We start from the raw sequence: 19,993 nt of genomic DNA on the forward strand, positions 1-19,993 counted from the left end.
AGGAGAACTAACAAATGAGTATAGAGTTTCTTGTTGGGTACTTTAGTACCACTGAAATACGGAGTTTAAACAGTTAGTTTTAAATTGTTTTGTATGTACCTTAAAACATTAATGTAATCCTTATGATTAAAATGAACCATAATTAGGTTTCAATAGAAAAATTATGTATAATAATATTCCATGGTGTACATATGCCACAATTATGCAGACTTAAAGAAAGATGGAGACTTTACCTCTTTCATGTTTACATGGATGGAGCTGGAACATATTCTTCTTAGTAAAGTGTCTCAAGAATGGAAGAAAAAGTACCCAATGTACTCACCCTTATTATGAAACTAATGTAGGACCTTCACATGAAAGCTATATACCAGTTATAACCTAAGAATAGGGACAAAGGGGAAAGGGAAGGGAGGGAGAAGGCAGGGAGGGGGAAGAAGGGGGATTAATGGGATTACACCTGCCGTGCATCTTACAAGGGTATATGTGAATCCTAGTAAATGTGGAATGTAAAGGTCTTAGCAAAATAACTAAGAAAATGCCACAAAAGCTATGTTAACTAATGTGATGAAAATGTGCCAAACGATCTATGAACAAAGTGTATGGTGCGCCATGATCATACTAATGTACACAGCTATGGTTTAATAAAAAAAAATGTATTAAGCTAAATATTCAAAAAAATTAAACATGTATCAGTAGAATGAATATGATTTTGCTGCACACAGTGGCTCATGAATTTAAATTTTAGCATTTTGGGAGCCCAAGGAGTGTGCGACATTGTTTGAGGTCAGAAGTTTGAAATCAGCCATAAAAAAAATTTAAGAAATTAACCAGATGTGATGGCACATGCTGGTATGTCTCAGAAAGACAGGAGGCTTAAGAATACGAGTTCTAGGTTTCAGTGAGCTATGTTCATACCACTGTTCTCCAAACTGGGCAAAAGGGCAGGTTTCCATCCATAAGATAAAATTCAAACTCTCTCTGTCACACACACACACACATTTTTATTTAATGTGTCTATAAACATCTGATAAATATAAATTATGTGTAAGATTTTTGAAGTGTTTGTGTCCACTGTTAAGATTCTGAAAAGTAAGAGATAAAAAAAAAACTATAGTATTAAAAGTAACATAAATTTGTGCATATAACTAAAAGGAAATTTACTTTTATACCAAATGCTAAATATTTATATTAAAAATATTTTTAAGAATTTTTGCATGCCACAATATAATGGTGCAATTTTTAAAAAGGGCATAATTTTGCAAAATAATATTAATATTGAATAAAAATCTTGACTTTAAAAAAATAACCAGACACCAATTATAGTAAGACATATAGTAGAACATAAGTTCTTTAAGTTTGTGGTTGAAAGAAGAGTGATGTATTAAATCCTAACTCCTTCATAAGAATTTGGTGAATGTTTAAACATTTGGTAAATGTTTAATACGTATGGGAGAAATAAATAATGATTTTCATATATATATCAAATTTTATTTATTCTTAATTGACTAATTAATTAACTAATTACTTAATTAACTAATTAATTAAATTTTATTAAATCATAGCTGTGTACATTAGTATGATCAAGGGCGCCATACACTTGGTTCATAGACCGTTTGACACATTTTCATCACACTAGTTAACATAGCTTTTGCGGCATTTTCTTAGTTATTTTGCTAAGACCTTTACATTCACAGTTACTAGGATTCACATATACCCTTGTAAGATGCACTGCAGCTGTAATCCCATTAATCCCTCTCCCTCCGCCTACCTCCCCTCTCCCTTTCATCCCTTTCCCCCTTCTCCCTATGCTTAGTTTGTAATTGGGTTATAGGTTTCATGTGAAGGTCCTACATTAGTCTCATAATAAGGGTGAGTACATTTTGTACTTTTTCTTCCATTCTTGAGATACTTTACTAAGAAGAATATGTTCCAGCTCCATCCATGTAAACATGAAAGAGGTAAAGTCCCCACCTTTTTTTAAGGCTTCATAATATTCCATGGTGTACATATACCACAATTTATTAATCCATTCATGGATCGATGGGCACTTGGGTTTTTTCCATGACTTAGTAATTATGAATAGGGGTGCAATAAATATTCTTATACAAATATCTTTGTTAGGATGTGATTTTTGGTCTTCTGGGTATATGCCCAGTAGAGGGATTACAGGATTGAATGGAAGAGCTATTTTTTGATATCTAAGTGTTCTCCATATCTCTTTCCAAAATGAATGTGTTAATTTGCATTCCCACCAGCAGTGCAAAAGTGTTCCCTTTTCTCCACATCCACGCCAACATCTCTGGTCTTGGGATTTTGTGATGTAGGCTAGTCTCACTGGAGTTACATGATATCTCAAAGTAGTTTTGATTTGCATTTCTCTGATGATTAAATGGATGAGCATTTTTTCACATGTCTGAAGGCCGTGCGCTTGTCTTCTTCAGAGAAGTTTCTCTTCAAGTCCCTTGCCCAGCCTGCGATGGGATCCCTTGTTCTTTTCTTGCTAATGCGTTTGAGTTCTCTGTGGATTCTGGTTATTAAACCTTTGTCAGAAACATAACCTGCAAGTATCTGTTCCCATTCTGAGGGCTGTTTGCTTGCTTTACTTACTGTGTTCTTGGCTGTGCAGAAGAACACACAGTTTAGTTTGATCAAGTCCCAATAATGTATTTTTCAATCATCTTCAATTGCCCAGGGGGTCCTTCGCATAAAAAAACTCGCCCAACCCAATTTCTTCAAGGGTTTTCCCTTCACTCTTTTCTAGTATTTTTATAGTTTCATGTCTTAGGTTTAAATTTTTAATCCAGTGAGAGTCTATCTTGGTTAATGGTGAGAGGTGTTGGTACAGTTTCAGTCTTCTACAGGTTGCCAGCCAGTTCACCCAGCACCATTTGTTAAATCGGGAATCTTTTCCCCCATTGAATGTTTTTAATTGGCTTGTCGAAGATTGAATAATGGTAATTAGCTGGATTCATGTCTTGGTTCTCTATTCTGTTCCAGACGTCTACTTCTCTGTTTTTGTGCCAGTACCATGCTTTTTTGATCAGTATTGATTTGTAGTGTATTCTGAGGTCTGGTAGTGTGATTCCTCCTGTTTTGTTTTTATTTTTGAGTAATGTCTTGGCTATTTGAGTTTTTTTCTGATTCCATATAAAACAAAGTATTGTTTTTTCAAGATCTTTAAAGTATGACCGTGTGGCTTTAATGGTTATTGCATTGAAATTATATATTGCTTTGGGTTGTATGGATATTTTAACAATGTTGATTCTTCCCAACCATGAGCATGGTATATGTCTCCATTTGTGAACATTCTCAGCTATCTCTTTTTGAGAGTTTCATAGTTCTCTTTACTTAGATCTTTCACGTCCTTTGTTAGATAAACTCCCTAGTATTTCATCTTCTTTGGCACTACTGTGAATGGGATAGAGTCCTTAATTTTTTTTTAAACTTGACTATTGTTGGTATATATAAAGGCTACTGATTTATGAATGTTGATTTTGTAACCTGAGAAACTGCTGTATTCCTTGATCATTTCTAAGAGTTTTTTAGTAGCGTCCCTCGTATTTTCCAGATATACAATCATATCATCTACAAAGAAAAAAAGTTTGATCTCTTCTGACCCTATGTGGATACCCTTGATCACCTTTTCTTCCCTAATTGCGGTGGCTAAAACTTCCAATACAATGCTAAAGAGCAATAGAGACAATAGGCAGCCTTGTCTGGTTCCTGATCTGAGTGGAAATGATTCCAATCTAACTCCATTCAATATGATATTGGCTGTGGGTTTGCTGTAGATGGCCTCTATAAGTTTAAGAAAAGTCCCTTCTATACCAATTTTCTTAAGTGTTGTGAGCATGAAGGGATGCAGGATGTTATCAAAAGCTTTTTCTGCATTGATTGAGAGAATCATTTGGTCTTTGTTTTTTTTAATTTGTACATGTGCACAATTACATTTATAGATTTACATATATTGAACCAGCCTTGAGACCCTAAGATAAATCCGACTTCGTATTGATGTATGATTTGTTTGATATGTTGCTGGATCCTGTTTGTTAGATTCTTGTTGAATATTTTTGCATCTATATTCACTAGTGATATTGGTCTATAATTTTCTTTTTTTGTTGAGTCTTTTCTTGGTTTGGGGATCAGGATGATATTTGCTTCATAGAACGTGTTGGATAGTCTTCCTTCTTTTTCTCCCCTTTGGAACAGGTTGAGTAATATAGGTACTAATTCCTCTTTAAAGTTTTGGTAGAATTCTGATGTGAAACCATCTGGTCCTGGCTTTTCTTTTGGGGGAGTTTTTTATGGTTGATACTATTTCCAAACTGGATATGGGCAAGTTCAGCATTTCCACTTGATTCTGGCTCAGTCTTGGAAAGTGACGTGCTTCCAAGTATTGGTCAATTACCTTCATATTTTCATATTTATGAGAATAAAGTTTCTTGTTATATTCATTGAGAATTTTTTGGATTTCTAAGGAGTCTGTTGTTATTTTGTCATTGTCGTTTCTGATTGATAAGATTAGAGATTTTACTCTTTTTTCCTGATTAAGTTGGACAAAGGTTTATCTATTTTATTGACCATTTCAAAAAAAGTTTTTTTACTTATTGATTTGTTGTATTATTCTTTTGTTTTCAACTTAATTTAATTGTGCTGTAATTTTGGTTACTTCTTTTCTACTACTGGATTTGGGGTTGGAGGGTTCTTCCATTTCCAGTCTCTTGAGATGTCCCATTAAGTTGTTTACTTCCTCTCTTTCCGTTCTCCTGAGGAAGGCTTGCAGTGTTATAAATTTCCCTCTTAGAACTGCCTTTGTGGTGTCCCAGAGGTTCTGATAGTTCGTGTCTTCATTGTTGTTTTGTTCAAAAAATTTGGCAATTTCCTTCTGATCTCATCTCTGACCCAGCTATCATTTAGCATAAGTTTATTTAACTTCCATGTCTTTGTATGAGTATGCAGATTTCTGTTGTTACTCATCTCAAGTTTTATTTCATGATTGTCTGAGAAGATGCATGGAATATTTCTATTCTTTTAAATTTACTGAGGTTAGACTTGTGACCTAAGATGTGATCAATTTTGGAGTAAATTCGTGGGCTGATGAAAAGTATGTGTATTCAGTTTTCTTGGGATGAAATGTTCTGTAGATGTCTGCCAAATTTAAATGCTGGATATTTAGATTTAAATCTAGAATTTCTTTACACAGCTTTTTGTTGGAGGATCGATTCATCACTGCCAAAGGAGTGTTAAAATCTCCATCTATTATAGAGTTGGAGGATATCAAGTTGCTCATGATTGGTAGAGTTTCTCTTTTAAATTGAGGTGCATTCTGGTTGGGTGCATAGATATTAATAATTGAAATCTCATCATATTGAGTCTTAACCTTAACAAATATGAAGTGACCATTTTTGTCCTTCCTTACTTTTGTTGGTTTAAAGCCTATAGTATCCGCAAATAAAATTGCAAAACTTGCTTTTTTCTGGTTACCATTTGCCTGAAATATGGATGACCATCCTTTCACCCTGAGTCTGTATTTGTGTTTTAAGTTAAGATGTGACTCTTGTATGAAACAAATGTCTTGCCTGAGTTTTTGTACCATTCAGCTAAACTATGTCTCTTTAGAGGGCAGTTTAAGCCATTTACATTAATTGAGAGTATTGATAAGTTTGATGAAATTTTTGGTATTGAGTTTTCGAAAGTCCAGTGGGCATTTTTTTTTTTTTTTTGTAGAGACAGAGTCTCACTTTATGGCCCTTGGTAGAGTGCCGTGGCCTCACACAGCTCACAGCAACCTCCAACTCCTGGGCTTAAGCGATTCTCTTGCCTCAGCCTCCCGAGTAGCTGGGACTACAGGCGCCCGCCACAATGCCCGGCTATTTTTTGGTTGCAGTTTGGCTGGGGCCAGGTTTGAACCCGTCACCCTCGGTATATGGGGCCGGCACCCTACCGACTGAGCCATAGGCACCGCCCCCAGTGGGCATTTTTAATCCTTTTGCCATTGTGGAAGTTGGACTTTGTCAGAAGTTTCTGAGTGAGTTTACTTTTGTAGTAGAGGATTGGGTTGGTTATTATGGAGGATAGGTCTGAGAATATCCTGAAGAGCTGGTTTGGTTATGGAAAATTTCTTTAGCATATGTATGTTATTAAAGTATTTAATTTATCCTTCATAAATGAAACTCAGTTTAGCTGGGTACAAGATCTGAGTTTGAAAGTTATGGGTGGCGCCTGTGGCTCAGTGAGTAGGGCGCCAGCCCCATATGCCGAGGGTGGCGGGTTCAAACCCAGCCCCGGCCAAACTGCAACCAAAAAATAGCCGGGCGTTGTGGCGGGCGCCTGTAGTCCCAGCTGCTCGGGAGGCTGAGGCAAGAGAATCGCGTAAGCCCAAGAGTTAAGAGGTTGCTGTGAGCCGTGTGACGCCACGGCACTCTACCTGAGGGCAGTACAGTGAGACTCTGTCTCTACAAAAAAAAAAAAAAAAGAAAGTTATTTTGCTTGAGGAGATTAAACTTTGATGACCACCCTCTTCTGGCCTGAAAACTTTCAGCAGAGAGATCTGTAGTCATTCTAATGTTCTTCCCTTTGAAGGTAATAGTTTTCTTTCGCCTGGCCGCTTTGAGTATTTTCTCCTTCATATTAACTTTAGTGAAGTTAATTATGATAAGCTTGGGGATGTCTTATTGGGATTGAGTCTTGCTGGGGTTCTGAAGCGATCTGCTATCTGAATTTCAGGTTCTCTAGGCATTTCTGGAAAATTCTCTTTCATAATTTCATGCAGAAAGGCCTCTGCGCCCAGTGAGGCCACTTCATCTGTTTCGGGAATTCCTATGAGTAGGATATTTGCCTTCTTTGATTTATCCCAGAGCTCTCTGAGAGTGTGATCCATTTTTGCTCTCCATTTCTCTTCCTCTTTGAGAGTTTTGGAGCATTCCAGAGGCTTTATCTTCAATGTCAGAGATCCTTTCTTCTGCTTGGTCCATTCTGTTGCTAAAGGATTCTACTGTTTTTTTCATATCTTTGAGGGCTGCAAATTCTTGCTTCAGTGTGTCTAAGTCTTTGGTGGTTTTGTCTTTAAATTCATTAAATTCTTGAGACAGCTTTTGAATTTCTCTACAAATTTCCAGTTCCATTTTGTTAATCTTGTTTGCCATCCAAATTCTGAATTCTATTTCTGACATCTCAGCCAGTTGTTTATGAATGGGATCTTCAATTATGTCTGTCGTATCTTTCCTTGGGGGGGGGGTTGATCTATTCTAGTTATTCATGTTACCAGAGTTTTTCCACTGATTCCACCCCATGATTGTTTTACTTCCTTTGATTTCTCCCCTTGTGTTTTATCAAGGACCCGTACAGTGCTGTGGCCTGAGAAACTGGGGCCCTCTTTTGTGTAGAGGGGCTAAGTGGTTCTGTTTTGTGTTCAGCTGGTTTCTATTAGACCCTAGTGAAATAGATGCTCTGGGTTTAAGTCTCAGGGGGCCTTCATTTCAGTCCCAGCCCTGTTCCATGGTGGTTGCCATCTGAGAAGATGCTCGGTCTCATTTTGTTTCCCAGGAAGACAGGAGGGGAGGCTAAAGGATATCTGGGGGTGGGCCTTTTTATTGCTGAAGATGGCTGTTGCTCTGCACCTTGGGGCACCACCGCTCCAGTGTAATTCCCTCTTAGCCAACCATTGTCTTCTCTCTCCTTTGCTACAGATTAAGTACTGGCCAGCTGCAGTCCAGGTCCTCTCTGCACCTCTCGAGAGATCACCCAAGAATCTGGACTCCTGGGGGTGCAGGTCTCCAGATCACGGAGTGAGAGTGGAGGAGAGAGTTAGGAGCTCAGAATTTCAGGTCATAACACCAAGCTCATTGAGACCAAATGAACAGATACAAAGGTTACCAGGCACATGGGCCCATAGATACAGAGACAGACGGAAACACATAGACATACAGGCAGCAGCCACGACAAAAGCAATATAAGAACAACTGCAATAAAAATAGTGATAATCCTAAAATAATTGAAAGAAAGGAAAACAAGAGAGAAAAAAGTGGTGTTAGTAGGGATGTTAAATGAGAAGAAAAAAGAAATTAAAATTAGAAAACATGGAAATAAAAAATATATCTATATTAAAAGTAATAATAAAAAATTATCGAAATCTCCTCTAAGAAAATGGTGAGGAAAAAACAGACAAAAACAAAAGAAAAAAGAAAAAACATGAAAACCAAAAACAAAACAAAGCAAAAAAGGCACCAACTACAAAAATATTCTTGCATGTAGAAATATACCTATGTTTATATCTATATGTCTGCTGAATGGAACAATTTTCGTAGGAATATATTCATACAGCATTATACTTTCTGGACACCAGCTGGCGATGTGAGTGGTTCCGAGACTTATACCCGATTTACAGTTTATACTCTTACCATGGCAACCACCTTCCACAGCAGATCGCCATTTTGGAATTTCTGTAAAAGTTTGTTGCCTAAGAATTGTGTAACCTCCGCTGTTCTTTTCCAGACAGTACTTGCGACCCACCTTCCCTCTCAGTGCAGGTGTCTATGCTTAAGTCTTTCCACTCTGTTCCCAGGTTCTCCTGTAAGCTGGCGACTGCAATCACCTGTTGGGGAAGTGGTGCTGAGTTCGCGTGGTCATTGGTGGGCTTGCAGTTTTGTCTGCTGTAGCTGGGTCCCGGGGCTGAAGTCAACTTCGGGGCTTTAGCAGGTAAAGCTGGGTCCTTGGCTTCAAGCTGGTTGCCATGGTTGGAGCATTCGGGGGACTTATTCTGAGTTTTATGGTTCAGAGTTTCCCTTTTGGATCAGCGCCAGCCAGTTTGCTGTGCAGCCTGAACCGTCAGCCCCCTCCAACACCTGGGGGAAATGTGCCTGCCCTTTTGGGTAGTTCAAAATGTCTGTTTCCTGGGCAGGATCCCCTCCCTTCAATTGTCCAACAGTTTGCCCAGCTCCCCAGTAATTTTGAGTGGATCTCCTTTCAGATGCCTCCCTCAGTTCAGGAATAATTATTTGTCAATTGGGTTTTGTCAGCATTTACAAGCTGCTGACCTCCGTAGGGGAGGGCCCTGTTGGCCGGCAAGTCCGAGCAGGGAAGAATCTCTACAACAGAGTCTGTGATTTTAAATTACCCCTCATATATAGCAATCCACCAGTTTGCTGGGCGTCTTAGCTGTCTGTCCACTCCAATAATCCACACACAGGGAAGGTCCAGACCGCCTTTGCTCTCACCTGATGGCTTGGGAGAGGTGGGCTACACGTCCGTCCTGTCCACCATCATGCTCCCGGAGTGTATATCATATTTTAAAATGCAATTCACTTATGCTAGAAAAGGGTAGAAGTTTTTTCCATTTAACATAGTATTTTTCTAAAATTGGAATTTTCTGTATTGACAGTGTGTTAACAAAAATTTCTGTGTGGCACCTGTTGTTCAAAGAAGTAGGGCACCTGCCTCATATTGCTACAGGTGGTGCATTCAAACCCTGCCAAAAAAAAAAATGCAAACAAACAAACCCCAAAAAATTCACATTATTAAGCTTTTTGAGAAGTTGCAACAGGTCCTCCCACTAGATATGGTACCTGAATTTTTCAATTTTTTTTTTAAATTTCAAATGAATACAAGCATTTAGGTTACATTGTTCAATCTTCTAAGATAAAGTTCAAATTACAAAAGAACTCTTCAGCTAAACCCCCTTTCATTGTGCACATTAGGTGAGACCTTGCCAAATGCCTTCCTGCCTCCCACCAATCAGCCTCCCGCCAGACACTCCTCACCCCACTTACTACACTATATTTATGTTTTACCAATTGTATGAGCATGTTATTGTTTATATATTGGTTTCATGTTAGAAATTTTTACCATTCTTGAATACTTTACTAAGAAGAAAATGTTTCAACTCCGTCTACATAAACATAAAAGATGTAAAAGTCTACATGTTTTCTGATGGCTGAATAGTATTAAACAATGTACATATACCACAATGTTTTAATCTATTCATGGGTCAATGGGCACTCAAGTTGCTTCAATAACTTGGCAACTATGAACTGAACTGCAATAAAAATTCTGGTGCACCCCACACCGTTTCCAGTGTGGTGACTTTTCATTATCTGTCTTCAATTGTACCAGTTGGTGGGCAGTAACTGAGGCAAGATGCTGCAGAAACTGTTGGCTCTCCCTCAGATTTTGCAGAGGAGCCTAAGCAGTGCTTCACACAGGCATTTTGAAAATAAAGTTCCGGAGAAGCAAAAGCTATTTCGGAAAAATAATGGGATTCCAGTTTACCTAAAGGGTGGGCTAGCTTGATGACCTCCGACTGTATAGAGGCACCATGGTTCTTACAGCAGGTGCTAACTATCTATTGGCTGTGGCTTCATTTCCCAAGAAGCAGGATTGACTTCAGTCATCCCAGTGATCACTTGGTTCACTTTCATTTAGCTCTGTATGGACCAGTAAACTGATGATTAACTGAGCTCTTCATTGGGGATCAATGTTTATTGATTTGTATTAATTGCTACACATAAAGCAGTCTTTAACCATTGGGAAAACAAATTCTTATGCAAATATCTTTGAGGTAAAATGATTTTTTTTTTTTTTTTAGAGACAGAGTCTCACTGTACCAGCCTCAGGTAGAGTGCCATGGCGTCACATGGCTCACAGCAACCTCCAACTCCTGGGCTTACACAATTCTCTTGTCTCAGCCTCCCAAGCAGCTGGGACTACAGGCACCTGCCACACGCCCGGCTATTTTTTTATTGTTGTTGCAGTTTGGCTGGGGCTGGGTTTGAACCCGCCACCCTTGGCATGCGGGGCCGGCGCCCTACTCACTGAGCCACAGGTGCTGCCCAAAATGATTTTTTTTTCTCAGTTTTGCCCTGTAGCTCGGTTGTTAGGGTGCGGGCCATGTACATTAGGGCGGGGAAGGGGGTCCAGGCCTGTTAAACAATAATATCAACTACAACAACAAAATAGCTGGGTATTGTCGCCGGTGTCTGTAGTCCCAACTACTTGGGAGTGTGAGGCAAGAGAATTGCTTAAGCCCAGGCGTTTGAAGATGCTGTGGCTCTGACACTTGCTGCACTCTACTGAGGGTAACCAAGTGCAACTCTGTCTCAATAAAGAAAAAAAATAAAATAAAAAAAGAAGGTTCTTGTTCTTCTGTGTAGATACCTAGTAATGGAATTGTCGGATCAAATGAAAGATAAACTTGTAGCTTTTAAAGATTCTCCCTACTTCTTTCCCTAAGTGTTGTTTTAGTTTGAAATCCCATCTACAGTGTAGAAAAGTTCCCTTCTCTTCACATGCATGCCACAAACTGCAGTTTGGGTACTTTGTGATGTAGACTGAGTGATGTCTCAGCATGGTTTTGATTTGAGATTTTCTGATGATAAAGACAATGAGAATTTTAATATGTTTGTTGGTGACTTATCTTTTATCTTCAGAGAAGTTTCTGTTGAAGTCTCTTACCCACATAGAAATGAGGTTACTCTTGTTTAATTTGAGTTCTCTGTAGAGTATAATTATCAGGACTTTGTCAGATTAAAAATGAAAACATAAAAAAAAATTCTCCCATTTTGTAGGCTGTCTGTTTCATTGAGTTGTGGTAACATTAGCTCTGCAAAAGCCTTTTAATTTTTTTTTTTTTTGAGACAGTTTCAAGCTATTGCCCTGGATAGAGTGCCCTGGCAGCATCACTCACAACAACTCTTGAGCTCAAGCAATCTTCCTGCCTCAGTTTTTGTATTTTTACTAGAGATGGGGTCTTGCTTTTTCTCATGCTGGTCTCAAACTTCTGAGTTCAAACAATCCACTTTCCTCAGCCTCCCAAAGTACTAGAATTAGAGTTTTTTTTTGTTTGTTTGTTTTTTTTAATGAGCAACCGTGCCAGAGCTAAGGAGAAGCTTTTCATCTTAATCAAATATTATTTATTTACTGGTGTTCTGTAATTGACAGGGGGGTCTTTCACACAAAATCTTTACCCAGGCCAATAGTTAAAGCATTTACCCCATACTGTCTTCCAGAAGTTTAATTGTTTCATGTCCTAAATTTCAATCTTTTATCCAGTGAGAATAATTATTTTTGGTAGTAGGAGATGTGAGTGCAATTTCATTCTACATGTGACTAACCTGTTCTACCAGCACCATTATTAAATAGGGCTTCTTTTCTTCAGTGCATGTTTTTGTTAGGCTTTTCAAAAATCAAATGATGATATGTTTATCTGTAGATTCTCTATTCTATTCCATATATCTGCATTTCTATTTTTGTGCCCAATGTCATGCTGCTTTGATCTCTATAAACTTGTAATATAATAACCTGAAGTCTGGTAATCTGATGCCTCCAGATTTGTTTTTATTTCTAAAGAATGTATTGCTTATGTGGGTAAAGTATGACTTTGGTACTTTAATAGAGATTACATTAAATCTGTAAATTGCTTTGGGTAGTATGGACATTTTAACAATGTTGATTCTGGCTTGGTGCCTGTAGCTCAAGTGGCTAAGGTGACAGCCACATACACCAGATTTGGCCGGTTAGAATCCATCTTGGGCCTGCCAAACAACAAAGACATCTACAACCAAAACATAGCTGGGTGTCGTGGCAAGCACCTGTAGTCCCAGCTACATAGGAGGCTGAGGAAAGGGAATCACTTAAGCCTACGAGTGGAGTTTGTTGTGAGCTATGCTGCTACAGAACTCAACAGGTCAACAGCTTGAGGCTCTGTCTGGAAAAAAATGAAAAACAAATGTTGATTCTTCCCAGCCCAGAGCATGGTATGTTTTTCCACTTGTTAACAGCTTCTGCTATTTCATATTTTTTTTTTTTGTAGAGAAAGAGTTTTACTTTACTGTCTTCAGTAGAGAGCCATGATGTCACAGGACTCACAGCAACCCCTAGCTCTTGGGCTTCAATGATTCTCCTGCCACAGCCTCCCGAACAGTTGGGACTGCAGGTGCCCGCCACAACACCCGGCTATTTTTTGGTTGCAGTTCAGCCAGGTCTAGGGTTTGAACCTGCCACCCTTAGTATATGGAGCTGGCACCCTACTCACTGAGCCACAGGTGCTGCTATTTTTTTTTCTCTTTCCCTTTTTTTTTCTTTTTATTGTTAGGTATTCATTGAGGGTACAATAAGCCAGGTTACACTGACTGCAATTGTTAGGTAAAGTCCCTCTTGCAATCATGTCTTGCCCCCATAAAGTGTGACACACACCAAGGCCCCACCTTCCTCCCTCAGTCCCTCTTTCTGCTTCTCCCCCTTAACCTTAATTGTCATTAATTGTCCTCATATCAAAATTGAGAACATAGGATTCATGCTTCTTCATTCTTGTGATGCTTTACTAAGAATAAAGTCTTCCACTTCCATCCAGGTTAATAAAAAGGATGTAAAGTCTCCATTTTTTTTAATGGCTGAATAGTATTGCATGGTATACATATACCACAGTTTGTTAATCCATTCCTGGGTTGGTGGGCATTTAGGCTGTTTCCACATTTTGGCGATTATAAATTGAGCTGCAATAAACAGTCTAGTACAAGTGTATTTATGATAAAAGGATTTTTTTTCCTTCTGGGTACATGCCAGTAATGGGATTGCAGGATCAAATGGGAAGTCTAGCTTGAGTGCTTTGAGGTTTCTCCATACTTCCTTCTAGAAAGGTGGTACTAGTTTCTAGTCCCACAAGCAGTGTAAAAGTGTTCCCTTCTCTCCACATCCACGCCAGCATCTGCAGTTTTGAGATTTTGTGATGTGGGCCATTCTCACTGGGGTTAGATGATATCTCAGCGTTGTTTTGATTTGCATTTCTCTAATATATAGAGATGATGAACATTTTTTCATGTGTTTGTTAGCCATTCGTCTGTCATCTTTAGAGAAAGTTCTATTCATGTCTGTTGCCCATTGCTAAATGGGATAGTTGGCTTTTTTCATGTGGATTAATTTGAGTTCTCTATAGATCCTAGTTATCAAGCTTTTGTCTGATTGAAAATATGCAAATATCTTTCCCAATTGTGTAGGTTGTCTCATTGCTTTGATTATTGTCTCCTTAGCTGTACAGAGACATTTCAGTTTAATGAAGTCCCATTTGTTTATTTTTGTTGTTGTTGCAAATGCCATGGCAGTCTTCTTCATGAAGTCTTTCCCCAGGCCAATATCTTCCAGTGTTTTTCCTATGCTTTCTTTGAGGATTTTTATTGTTTCATGCCTTCAATTTAAGTCCTTTATCATAACATCTTGAATCAATTTTTGTGAGTGGGGAAAGGTGTGGGTCTAGTTTTAGTATTTTACATGTAGACATCCAGTTCTCCCAACACCATTTATTGAATAGGGAGTCTTTCCCCCAAGGTATGTTCTTGTTTGGTTTATCGAAGATTAGGTGGTTGTAAGATTTTAGTTACATTTCTTGGTTTTCAATTCAATTCCAAGTGTCTATGTCTCTGTTTTTGTGCCAGTACCATGATGTCTTGACCACTATGGCTTTGTAGTACAGACTAAAATCTGATATGCTGATGCCCCCCACCTTTATATTTATTGCTAAGAAGTGCCTTAGCTATATGGGTTTTTTTCTGGTTCCATACAAAATGCAGAATCATTTTTTCCAAATCTTGAAAATACGATGTTGGCATTTTGATAGGAATGGCATTGAATAAGTAGATTGCTTTGGGAAGTATAGACATTTTAACAATGTTGATTCTGCCAATCCATGACCATGGTGTGTTCTTCCATTTGTTAATATCCTCTGCTATTTCCTTTCTGAGGATTTCATAGTTTTCTATATAGAGGCCCTTCACCTCCTTCGTTAGGTATATTCCTAGGTGTTTCATTTTCTTGGAAACTATGGTGAAGGGAGTTGTGTCCTTAATTACCTTCTCATCTTTTTTTTTTTTTTTTTTTTTTTTTTGTAGAGACAGAGTCTCACTTTATGGCCCTCGGTAGAGTGCCGTGGCCTCACATAGCTCACAGCAACCTCCAACTCCTGGGCTTAAGCGATTCTCTTGCCTCAGCCTCCCGAGCAGCTGGGACTACAGGCGCCCACCACAACGCCCAGCTATTTTTTGGTTGCAGTTTGGCCAGGGCCGGGTTTGAACCCGCCACCCTCGGTATATGGGGCCGGTGCCCTACTGATTGAGCCACAGGCGCCGCCCAATTACCTTCTCATCTTGACTGTTATTGGTGTATACAAAGGTTACTGACTTGTGGACATTGATTTTATATCCTGAAAAATTGCTGTATTTTTTGATGACTTCTAGGTGTCTTGTGGTTGAGTCTTTGGGGTTCTCTAAGTATAAGATCATGTTGTCAGGAAAGAGGGAGAGTATGACCTCTTCTGTTCCCATTTGGATTCCCTTTATTTCCTTGTCTTGCCTAATTGTATTGGCTAGAACTTCCAGCACTACGTTGAATAGTATAGGTGACAGAGGATAACCTTGTCTGGTTCCAGTTCTAAGAGGAAAAGCTTTCAGTTTTACTCCGTTCAGTAAAATATTGGCTGTGGGTTTGTCATAGATAGCTTCAATCAGTTTTAGAAATGTGCCACCTATGCCTATACTCTTCAGTGTTCTAATTAGAAAAGGATGCTGGATTTTATCAAATGCTTTTTCTGCATCTATTGAGAGGATCATGTGATCTTTATTTTTGCCTCTGTTAATATGGTGGATAACGTTTATGGACTTGCGTATGTTAAACCAGCCTTGCATCCCTGGGATGAAGTCTACTTGATCATGATGAATGACTTTTTTGATGATAAGCTGTAATTTATTAGCTAGGATTTTGTTGAGAATTTTTGCATCTATATTCATTAGTGAGATTGGGCTGAAATTCTCCTTTTTTGTTTGGGTCTTTTACTGGTTTTGGTATCAAATTGTTGTTTGCTTCAGAAAATATGTTGGGGAAGATTCCTTCTTCCTCAATTTTTCTGAATAATTTCTGCAGTACAGGAATAAGATCTTCCTTGCAGGTTTGATAGAATTCTGGAGTGAAGCCATCTGGTCCAGGGCATTTTTTGTTTGGAAGATATTTTATTGTTTCTTTGATCTCAGTGCTTGAAATTGTTCTGTTCATGAGCTCTATTTTTTCCTGGCTGAGTGTAGGGAGAGGGTGTGATTCCAAATATTGATCCATTTCCTTCACATTGTCAAATTTCTGGGCATAAAGTTTCTGGTAGTATTCAGAAATGATCTCTTGTATCTCTGTGGGATCAGTTATTTCCCCTTTATCATTTCTGATTGAGGTTACTAGAGATTTTACTTTTCTATTCCTCATTAGTCTGGCCAATGGTTTATCTGTTTTATTTATTTTTTCAAAAAACCAACTCCTTGTTTCATTAATTTTCTGAATGATTCTTTTGTTTTCAATTTCATCGATCTCTGATTTGATTTTGGATATTTCTTTACTTCTACTGAGTTTTAGCTTAGATTGTTCTTCTTTTTCCAATTCCATAAGATGGCTTGTGAGATTGTTGATGCGCTCTCTTTCTGTTTTTTGAATGTAGGCATGTAAAGCGATGAATTTTCCTCTCAAACTGTTTTGCAGTATCCCAGAGGTTTCGGTAGCTTGTGTTTTCATTGTGGTTATGCTCAAGTAAGTTAACGATTTCCTGTTTTATTTCTTCCTGCACTCATCTGTTATTCAACAGAAGATTGTTTAATTTACATGCAATTGGGCAGTGTTGAGCATTTTTGTTAGAGTTGAGTTCCACATATAATGCCTTATGGTCTGAGAAGATACAAGGTAAAATTTCAATTCTTTTGATTCTGTTGATATTTATTTTGTGTCCCAGGATATGATCAATTTTGGAGAATGTTCCATGGGGTGATGAGAAGAATTTACATTCTTTATCTTTGGGGTGGAGTGTTCTATATGCATCCATCTAGCACAGTTGTTCTAGGGTCTCATTTAAATCTCTTGTATCTTTGTTTAATTTCTGTTTAGAGGATCTATCAAGCTCTGTAAAAGGAGTGTTAAAGTCCCCTGTTATTATGGTATTATCAGTTATCATATTGCTCATACTGAGTAAGGTCTGTTTCAAGAATCTGTGATCATTTAAATAAGGTGCATAAATATTTAGAATTGAAATGTATTCTTTTTGTATTTTTCCCTTGACCAATATAAAGTGACCATCTTTGTCTTTTTTGACTTTAGTTGCTTTAAATCCACACGTATCTGAAAATAACATGCAACTCCTCTTTTGTTCTGAATTCAATTTGCCTGAAAAATTGTCTTCCAACCATTGACTTGGAGCTTTAATTTGTCTTTTGAAGCCAGGTTTGTTTCTTGCAGACAGCAAATGGATGGCTTGTACTTTTTAATCCAGTCAGCCAATCTCTGTCTCCTCAGTGGGGAATTCAAGCCATTAACATTTATTGAGATAATTGATAAGTGTGGTAGAAGTCTATTTTTCTTATTTTGTGAGAGTCCATTGCTTAGTTTCATCTTTTGCATCAGTGTGGAGGTTGGGTTCTGTCCTTTAATTTCTGAGTTCTTACTTTGCTGCTGATCCATTTTGGTTGTCAGTGTGCAGAACACGTTGAAGTATTTCCTGTAGAGCTGGTCTTGTTTTGGCGAATTTCCTCAATGTTTGTATATCCGTAAACGATTTGATTTCTCCGTCAATTTTGAAGCTTAGCTTAGCAGGGTACGGAATTCTGTTTAAGTAGATTAAAGGTAGATTACCATTGTCTTCTTGCTTGGAAAGTTTCATTAGAGAAGTCTGCGGTCACTCTGATTGATTTGCCCATGTAGGTCAACTGCATTTACTCCTGGCAGCTTGCAGAATCTTTTCTTTGTCTTGACTTTGGACAGTTTCGCCACAATGTGTCTTGGAGAAGCTCGGTTAGAGTTGAGGTGACCTGGGGTCCAATATCCCTCTGAAAGCAGTGTGTCAGAATCTTTGGTGATATTTGGGATATTTTCTTTTATAATATTCTCTAGTATGGCTTCCATTCCTCTGGGGCATTCTTCTTCCCCTTCTGGAATTCCTATAACTTGTATGTTGGATCGCTTCCCGTAATAAAGTCCCATAATTCTGACAGTGAATGTTCTGCTTTCTCTCACTTCTTTTCTGCCTCTTTTCCTATCAGAGTTACCTCAAGAACTTTGTCTTCTACTTCTGAAATTCTTACTTCTGCATCATCTAACCTGTTGCTGATACTGTCCATTGCATCTTTAAGTTCCCTAATTGACTGTTTCAGTTCCTTCAGCTCTGCTATATCCGTTTTATGTTCTTCATATCATTCATCTCTTATTTGATTCTGTTTTTTATTTCCTTTTGGTTATTTTCCACTTTATTAGCTATTTCCTTCATTGTTTCCATCATTTCTTTCATTGTTTTCAACATGTGTATTCTAAATTCCCTTTCTGTCATTCCTAACATTTCTTTATAGGTTGAATCCTCTGCTGTAGCTACCTCATTGTCCCTTGGTGGGGTTGTTCTGGACTGGTTCTTCATGTTGCCTGGAGTTTTCTGCTGATTCTTCCTCATGAGTGATTTCTTTTATCTGTTTCCTTGCCCTAATTTTCCTTTCACTTCCTCTTTCTCTTTAAGTTCTCATGCCTGTGGACTAAGGGTTACAGGACCATAAGAGTGAGAAGGATGAAGAGCAAATAAGGAATAAAAGAAAGGAAGACCGAGTGATAAGAAAAAAAAGAAAAATTGAGAAAGTAGAGGTGGTGGGTAAAAAGAACATTGACGAAAAGAAGAGAGGCACAGAAAGAGGGAGACAGAGCAATATAGGTGTACAGTAGGATACTTTGACTCAACCTTAAAAAAAAAAAAAAAAACACCTTCTGGGGGTGCCCAGTTGTGTGATTTTCTTGAGGTCAGCAGCTTTTTGCTAACCTGATCAGACACAGTACCCCACCTCCAACAAGTAGAGAGGAAAGATAAAAATGCTATAAATCAAAACAAAACAAGCAAACAGGAAACTTTACGGATAAAATTGGGTGAAAATGCAAATAATAGTGGTATAAACACTAGCAAAAATGAAGTTCTAGTTATGAAAAAGGCAGCAATGGGAAATTATAATTAAAGTAGAAAAATTGAGAAAAAAAGGATTTGTATGGAAAAGGTTGAAATTAGAAAAAAAAAAAAACATCAACAGCATCAAAATCAACAAAAATAATAACCAAACCAAAAAAAAAAAAACACAACCAAAAACAAAGCAGTATGTATATGTTATTGAATATTGTCTGGGAAACACGTGGTTTTCTGGGGTCTGAGATGTTAGTCACAGTTCTGATACGACTGGAGGCTGCTGATTTCTCAAACTCCAGCAGGTAGACACCCTACATCTCTCTTCAGCCCACTTAAAAGTCGCTTTGAGCTGATAAACTTGCTGAGCAGAAGCTTTCCCAGGAAAGTACTTTTCGCTGGAATCCCTGCTGAAGTGGCTATCCACTTACCCAGTGTGCCAAAACTGGTCTCACTCTGACCTGAGGGTTAGGGCTGCAAGGCTGCTCAGACCCCACCCTTAGGCTACTTGGTTACTGGGTTACCAGCTCCCACCCATTTCTAGCTCTGTGACCCTGAGGGTGGAGCTTGCTGGGGCAGATCGCTCCCAATGGCTCCCTGTGTCCCACAGCCAAACACTATTAGCTCCGTCTGGCTCAGCGGCTCAGACTGGGGCCCTAGACAATGGCCAAAGTTCTCCGCACTCCCGCTCAGGCTCTCCCCAAGGCAGTTCAACTGAGTGCCAAGTCCAAAGACACCAAAACAGTTCACAGGTAAGGCCTTTCTGGTTTGCAGTCTCTTGCTCCTGAACTTACAATTGTGGGCGGGTTTAGACGGATTGAACACACGTGACCACTTGTCACTTTTCCACTTCTTTAGTCCTCCTCTTGGGGTCCAGAAGTCTCTCACTGACTCCCTGTATCCTCACAGTGGTGGTGATAGGCAGATCCCACCAGCCAGAGATGCCTGGAATCCTATCTCCTCAGACTCACGGTGCCCAGATGCAAGGAAGCTGTTACTTGGCCGCCATCTTGTTCCACCTCCTCGGGCGCTACTATTTCTTTTCTCAAAATT

General features: G+C 38.7%; 1 pseudogene; it reads left to right on the forward strand.

Moving 5' to 3' along the window:
- Positions 1–10,134: 10,134 nt before the first annotated feature.
- On the forward strand, positions 10,135–10,378 carry LOC128579194 (cytochrome c oxidase subunit 7A2, mitochondrial-like; annotated as a pseudogene).
- The last annotated feature ends 9,615 nt before the right edge of the window (positions 10,379–19,993 follow it).

This window comes from Nycticebus coucang, chromosome Y, assembly GCF_027406575.1.
Source record: "Nycticebus coucang isolate mNycCou1 chromosome Y, mNycCou1.pri, whole genome shotgun sequence".
In the NCBI taxonomy this organism is placed as follows: domain Eukaryota; kingdom Metazoa; phylum Chordata; class Mammalia; order Primates; family Lorisidae; genus Nycticebus; species Nycticebus coucang.